This window comes from Schistocerca serialis, chromosome 10, assembly GCF_023864345.2.
Source record: "Schistocerca serialis cubense isolate TAMUIC-IGC-003099 chromosome 10, iqSchSeri2.2, whole genome shotgun sequence".
NCBI classification, from domain to species: Eukaryota; Metazoa; Arthropoda; class Insecta; order Orthoptera; family Acrididae; genus Schistocerca; species Schistocerca serialis.
In genome coordinates this window covers 41,648,192-41,654,645 of record NC_064647.1, presented here as the reverse complement: position 1 = coordinate 41,654,645, position 6,454 = coordinate 41,648,192, and the positions used below count along the sequence as shown (strand labels likewise).

The 6,454-nt window shown below is 47.1% G+C and overlaps 1 pseudogene; it reads right to left on the bottom strand.

The window, feature by feature from the left end:
• Positions 1-446: 446 nt before the first annotated feature.
• LOC126425658 (5S ribosomal RNA) lies at positions 447-564 on the bottom strand (annotated as a pseudogene).
• Between the last annotated feature and the right edge of the window lie 5,890 nt (positions 565-6,454).

The following is a 6,454-nucleotide window of genomic DNA, read 5'->3' as shown; positions in this document are numbered from 1 at the left end:
AAAAAACACACCAAATGTAGAAAGAAAGCGTGTAAACCGTCTGATGATGAATCGCAACGATTCGAAACCGGTAACGGTTTCCTTTGAATAAAGGAACTCAAAGTAAATTTTGTGGCTGGTTGCTGTCCTAACACGATCAACAGGTGATACATGTACCAAGATTGATTGAAATCAGTCCGGTGGCCTACGAGCAGATGCGGATCATACAAACGTACGTACATCCAAACAACCATAAATAAACTCCTCCCGAAAGGCCATGAAGGCTCAACGGTACCGACCGGCCGCCGTGTCATCCTCAGCCATAGGTGTCACTGGATGCGGATATGGAGGGGCATGTGGTCAGCACACCGCTCTCCCAGCCATATGTCAGTTTCCGAGACCGGAGCCGCTACTTCTCAATCAAGTAGCTCATCAGTTTGCCTCACATGGGCTGAGTACACCCCGCTTGCCAACAGCGCTCGGCAGACCGGATGGTCACCCATCCAAGTGCTAGCCCAGCCCGACAGTGCTTAACTTCGGTGATCTGACGGGAACCGGTGTTACCTGTGCGGCAAGGCCGTTGGCAAACAACCATAAATACATCCATTATTTTAACAGGCCTGCATGGATTACAATAAGAATACACAATTTTCATGTATATCGTTTTTCAACATAGTCATCCTCCTTTGAATGCACTTGGCCAAACATTGCGTAAGATTTCCAATATCCTCTGAAGAAAAAGAAAACTTTTGGTTTCACACAAAGCGAAGTATACACTGCTCCCTTCACCAACTGATCGGAACTGAATCGACAGCCGCTGAAAGCATTAGAAAGTGGACCGTCTCCATTGATGGTTTGGTTTAAAAAAGTTTCACCTTCGTTTGCATGACAGTCCAGCAGATGGTGACAGATTTTCATACAGTTACCCTTACACTCTTCATCGAATTATTTTGGCATGGGACTTAACTGCTGAGGTCATCAGTCCCCTAGAACTTAGAACTACTTAAACCTAACCAACCTAAGGACATCGCACACATCCATGCCCGAGGCAGAATTCGAACCTGCGACCGTAGCGGTCGCGCGGTTCCAGACTGCAGCCTAGAACCACTCGGCCACACTGGCCGGCAGACCTCGTGGAAGTTGGGTCTATTAAGCACGCTGCAGTGTGCAGAACAATGATAATGGTTTGCCATGTCACCAGCACTCACTCCCCTATTATTCGGAATGAAGACACAGACTTGTTCAATACTGTCATCAATTGCGGCTGTAGCTGAACACCACTGTCTCTCCTCGTCCTCCAGTATAGTTGGCCCACTTTTGATCTGTTCAGTCAACTGGCAGACTCTTCGCTGTAACAAGACATTACCCCTTATTGTGCTGAAAGCCTTCAGTGAATTCCGCTCCGGATACATGACCAGATTGCGTATCGCCATATCATTCGCTCAAACTATCCAGAAGGTTCGTCAAACCAGTCGCGAACAACTGTGGTCCTGTGACATGGCGCATTGCCACCCATACAAATTCCAACGTTTTGGGAACATGAAGTCCATGAGTGGCTGCAAATGGTCGCCAAGTAGCCCAAGATCTCCATTCCCAGTCAATGATCGATACAGGTGGACCAGAGGTCCCAGTCCAGTCCATGGAGCCACCACCAGTTTTCCCAGTGCTTTGTTGCCAACTTGGGTCTAAAGCTTCGTGGAGTGACAATGGAAATCTACTATCTGCTCTTAGCAACTGAAACTGGGACTCATTTGATCAGGGACAGTTTTCCAGTCTTCTAAGTTCCAGCCGATATGGTCACTATTACAACTTCCTTGTGCGCAGTGTGGCTCTTCAGTGGATACAGGAGCGAGAAACAGATGCTGTTCATGGACATTTCAGATTTTAATTTATTCTACATCTAACATCAAATAACAAAAATAATACATCACTTTGTTGATGTAGCTGCTGCTAACAGTAGCTATGAATGTTGAATTATACACAGGTACCGCAGATTTACAAATCAGTCTTCAATGAAGTAACTCTTCAGTAGATCACAAGCCCCGGCTACTCTGAAAATCTGTAAATCTCATTGAGCTGACAAAGACACAAAATAGGCTCAGTGCATGAATATATGAAGATAGAAACTGTTCTCGTAAGAACAGATACCGTTGATGACCGTGCAGCTTCTCTAGAATAAACAATTAATTGAAACCCTCAGCTGAAACTTCCTGGCAGATTAAAACTGTGTGCCAGACCGAGACTCGAACTCGGGACCTTTGCCTTTCGCGGGCAAGTGCTTTACCAACTGAGCTACCGAAGCACGACTCACGCCCGGTACTCACAGCTTTACTTCTGCCAGTACCTCGTCTCCTACCTTCCAAGGCAAAGGTCCCGAGTTAGAGTCTCGGTCGGGCACACAGTTTTAACCTGCCAGAAAGGTTCATATCAGCGCACACTCCGCTGCAGAGTGAAAATCTCATTCTGGAAACATCCCCCAGGCTGTGGCTAAGCCATGTCTCCGCAATATCCTTTCTTTCAGAAGTGCTAGTTCTGCAAGGTTCGCAGGAGAGCTTCTGTAAAAGTTGGAAGGTAGAGGACGAGGTACTGGCAGAAGTAAAGCTGTGAGTACCGGGCGTGAGTCGTGCTTCGGTAGCTCAGTTGGTAGAGCACTTGCCCGCGAAAGGCAAATGTCCCGAGTTCGAGTCTCGGTCGGGCACACAGTTTTAATCTGGGCGGGGAGTTTCATATCAGCGCACACTCCGCTGCAGAGTGAAAATCTCATTCTGGAAACCCTCAGCTGCCGACAGGTGTCGTTGATATACCTCGATGGTGACAGTTGAAAATGTGTGCCCCGACCAAGACTCGAATCCGGGGTCTCCTGCTTACATGGCAGACGCTCTATCCATCATTTAGTTTTTTAATATCATTTTGTTCGTTTTCGTTCGTCGCATCTGCTTGGTGCGGACGTCGCAAGACACCCGTTTCAGTTCGACGTTGATCCATTGACTCAGTTTTTTTATTGCAGAAGGCAGCTAAATCTCTGTCCGAACACGATGAGTTGCCGTGCCGGCATCCATCTGAGCCACCGAGGAGACAGATGAATAGCGCGACTACAGGGACTTATCCTTTGTACGCTTCTCATGAGAATCACATTACCAACTGTCCACAATCTACATACATAATATACCTATTAGATATTTACCCATCCACTCATTACTCGCGCCCACTGAGGTGACGATTCCCGTAAGAGTTCGGGCAACCTGTGCGCACTGGCACAGATGAAGGATAATGGCCGGGTAGCCTTTAACTGTATTTGAAGATAGTAACTGTTCTCAAAAGAACAGATACCATTGATAACAGCGCAGCTTCTTTAGAATAGATGTTAATTAATTGAAGCCCTCAGCTGCCGACAGGTGTTGTTGATATACGTCGATTGTCGCGAGTAATGAGTGGATTTGCAAATATCTACATTACATGTGTAGATTGTGGACAGTGTTTCAGTTAATTATCATTTATTCAGTGCACGAATGTTCGAACTTAAGTACAGCCGCCGCTGTGGTTCCGGTGGGGGGGATGCTTGCACTTCATTGGCTGCGGCGTCATCGTTCGTGACAGCGCCCTCGTGCCGCGGTGGCGGCTGTAGGAAATGCGGCGGCGTCTTTGAAAGTGCGGCCTACCGGATGGCGGCCGATACCGCAGTCGCGAGCCCAGGAGAGGCGCCGTATGCGATATCGTGATGTGAGCAATGGCAGTCGCGTCGGACGTCTGCTGTCATGTCGCAATAACGCCAAATTTCGCCATAGCTTCCTAACGGATACGTTCGTCGTAAGACGCACATTGGTTTCTACAGTTATGTCACGCACTGCTGCTTGTCTGTCAGCACTGACAATTCTATGCAAACGGCGTTGCTCTTGGTCGTTAAGTGAAGGCTGTCGGACGCACCGTTGTTCGTGGTGAGCTAATGCCTGAGAATCGGTATTCTTGGCATACTCTTTGAATCGTGATTTATTTTCAAAGAATATTCTAAAAGAATTATTTTATTTACTAGCGATGCATCAAGAATATTAACACATTTAATCACACTATTTAAGAATGGAAGTAGTTGCCAGGGAGTAACTGATGAAATCATAACCAAATTACTTTTAACAAATGGGAATTTTATTCACTTTAATAGTGCCTAAAAGCATTTTTCCAAATAAATAGATTTAAAATTATAATCAGAAAGCACCCTCTAAATATCAAAGTTACAATTTATTCAGAGGCAGAAAGAACCAAGTTTGGACTGTATGAGCTTTCGGGCAGAGAACCTTCCCGCTCCTTTTTGACACGGCCATAGTTACGACCGCTCACAACAGCCTCTGAAAGACTACACTTGTTCAAATCTGCAACACACTAGATAACTTTAAAATAAGAGTTTTAACAATTTACACAAGCACACAAACTATGCATCCCCTATAGGATCGATGGAAAAGGTACAAAACACTAACAATTAAAATATTAACCTTGCCACCGAAGGTGTAACTTGATTTTAACTCCTAAGAAAAGTCTTACAGTGAAAGGGTGGCACTTTTATATACTAAAATGATCATTTAAATAAAAGCCCATGAAATGCAACCTTATATAAAATTCTACAAGGTTGGCCAAACAATAGTTCAGATGCTCTACAGTACACAGACACCGCCTCTCAGTATCACAGGCAATAATTCGCAGGAGAGCTTCTGTAAAGTTTGGAAGGTAGGAGACGAGGTACTGGCAGAAGTGAGGCTGTGAGTACCGGCCGTGAGTCGTGCTTCGGTAGCTCAGTTGGTAGAGCACTTGCCCGCGAAAGGCAAAGGTCCCGAGTTCGAGTCTCGGTCGGGCACACAGTTTTAATCTGCCAGGAAGTTTCATATCAGCGCACACTCCGCTGCAGAGTGAAAATCTCATTCTGGAATAATATCATAGTTTACAAAGATCAAAACATATCTCACGTATTAGGCAGTTACACTCCAAACAATAAATTCGTTAACACACCTAATCCGACAAACATGACAGATACAGCTACTAACGTATGGCAGATTGACGGGGGGATTACTGAACAACCCGAACCGGAGATTGCTCTAACCCGTCCCTTACTCCCCAAGGGTAAAACCGCCCACGCAATTTATAAACAACCACCTTCCCGCGGGTGGGCAAACGGAGAAGAACGGTGGGACGACCCCAAAGCAAAACGGGTGGTCACCTCACCAAGAAAACAAGTAAAATTTAACAAGAGTAAATCAAACAAGATATCACCAATCACTTCTAATAAACTGCGATTTCTCGAGAAGACCTGGCGCAGCACCCCCAAATCGCTCTCCCGAACCGTCCGCTGCCAGCCGCTTCAACGGACGCAGGAAGACGCGCCGATCTCCCGTCCCTCGGCGTCGCAGCTCGCACCAGCCAGACTGATGTCGTGGGTTGACTCCTGTTGCTCTCACGTCGCCCGCGAATTCACTACCCCTCGCTATACGCCGTTACCCACTGGACTCACGTGGCAACCTCACATGCGCCGACACTCAAGACGGAAAAGTCATCTTGTGTCTCAGGCGCGAACGACCAAGCGATCGATCCAACCGCCAATGACCATGGCCTGAGCAAACTCGAGCAGACTGGCGGCCTAACGCGCAGACTCGGATGCAGGAACTCAGCCCCGACCAGGCGACCACTCGCTGACTTCTCTTACTGGCGGAGTGGAAAGACTCATTTTGCCGGATTTAAAGGTTGATCCGAACGACAGACATACTAGCACTCCAAACGACAGATACTAACTGCCTAACAAATGCAGACAAGAGACAGACTAGCAAGCTGGCGACGAGAGACTGACCCAGACTGACCGAATGGCGAGCTCATAGCGTCCATTAAATGCTCCTGAACAGCCTACCTTCCCCCTTTCCCACCAGAGGGAGACACCAAAGCTGCGATTGCCACAGCGGCGCCACCGCCAGAAACGGAGGGCGACTGCTTCACACTACGTGCTGCGGCGCGCTCTTCAAAACAGCAATTTTTACCACGGCTCACTCTTGACAGCGTGGATGATATACTGAAGCGCCAAAGAAATTGATATAAGCATGCGTATTTGAAAACAGAGATATGTAAACATACAGAATACGGCGCAGTGGTCGGCGACGCCTATATAAAACAACAAATGTCTGGCGCAGTTGCTAGAGCAGTTACTGCTGCTACAACGGCAGCTTATCAAGATTTAAGTGGGTATGAACGTGGTGTTATAGTCGGCGCACTAGGGATGTGACACAATGTCTCCGAGGTAGCGATGAAGTGCGGATTTTGCCGTATGACTCATTTCACAAGTGTACCGTTAATATCAGGAATCCTGTAAAACATCAAATCTGCGACATCACTGCAACCGGAAAAACATCCGGCAATAACGGGACCAACGACGACAGAGGAGAATCGTTCAACGTGACTGAAGTGCCACCCTTCCGCAAATTGCTGCAGACTTCAATGCTGGGCA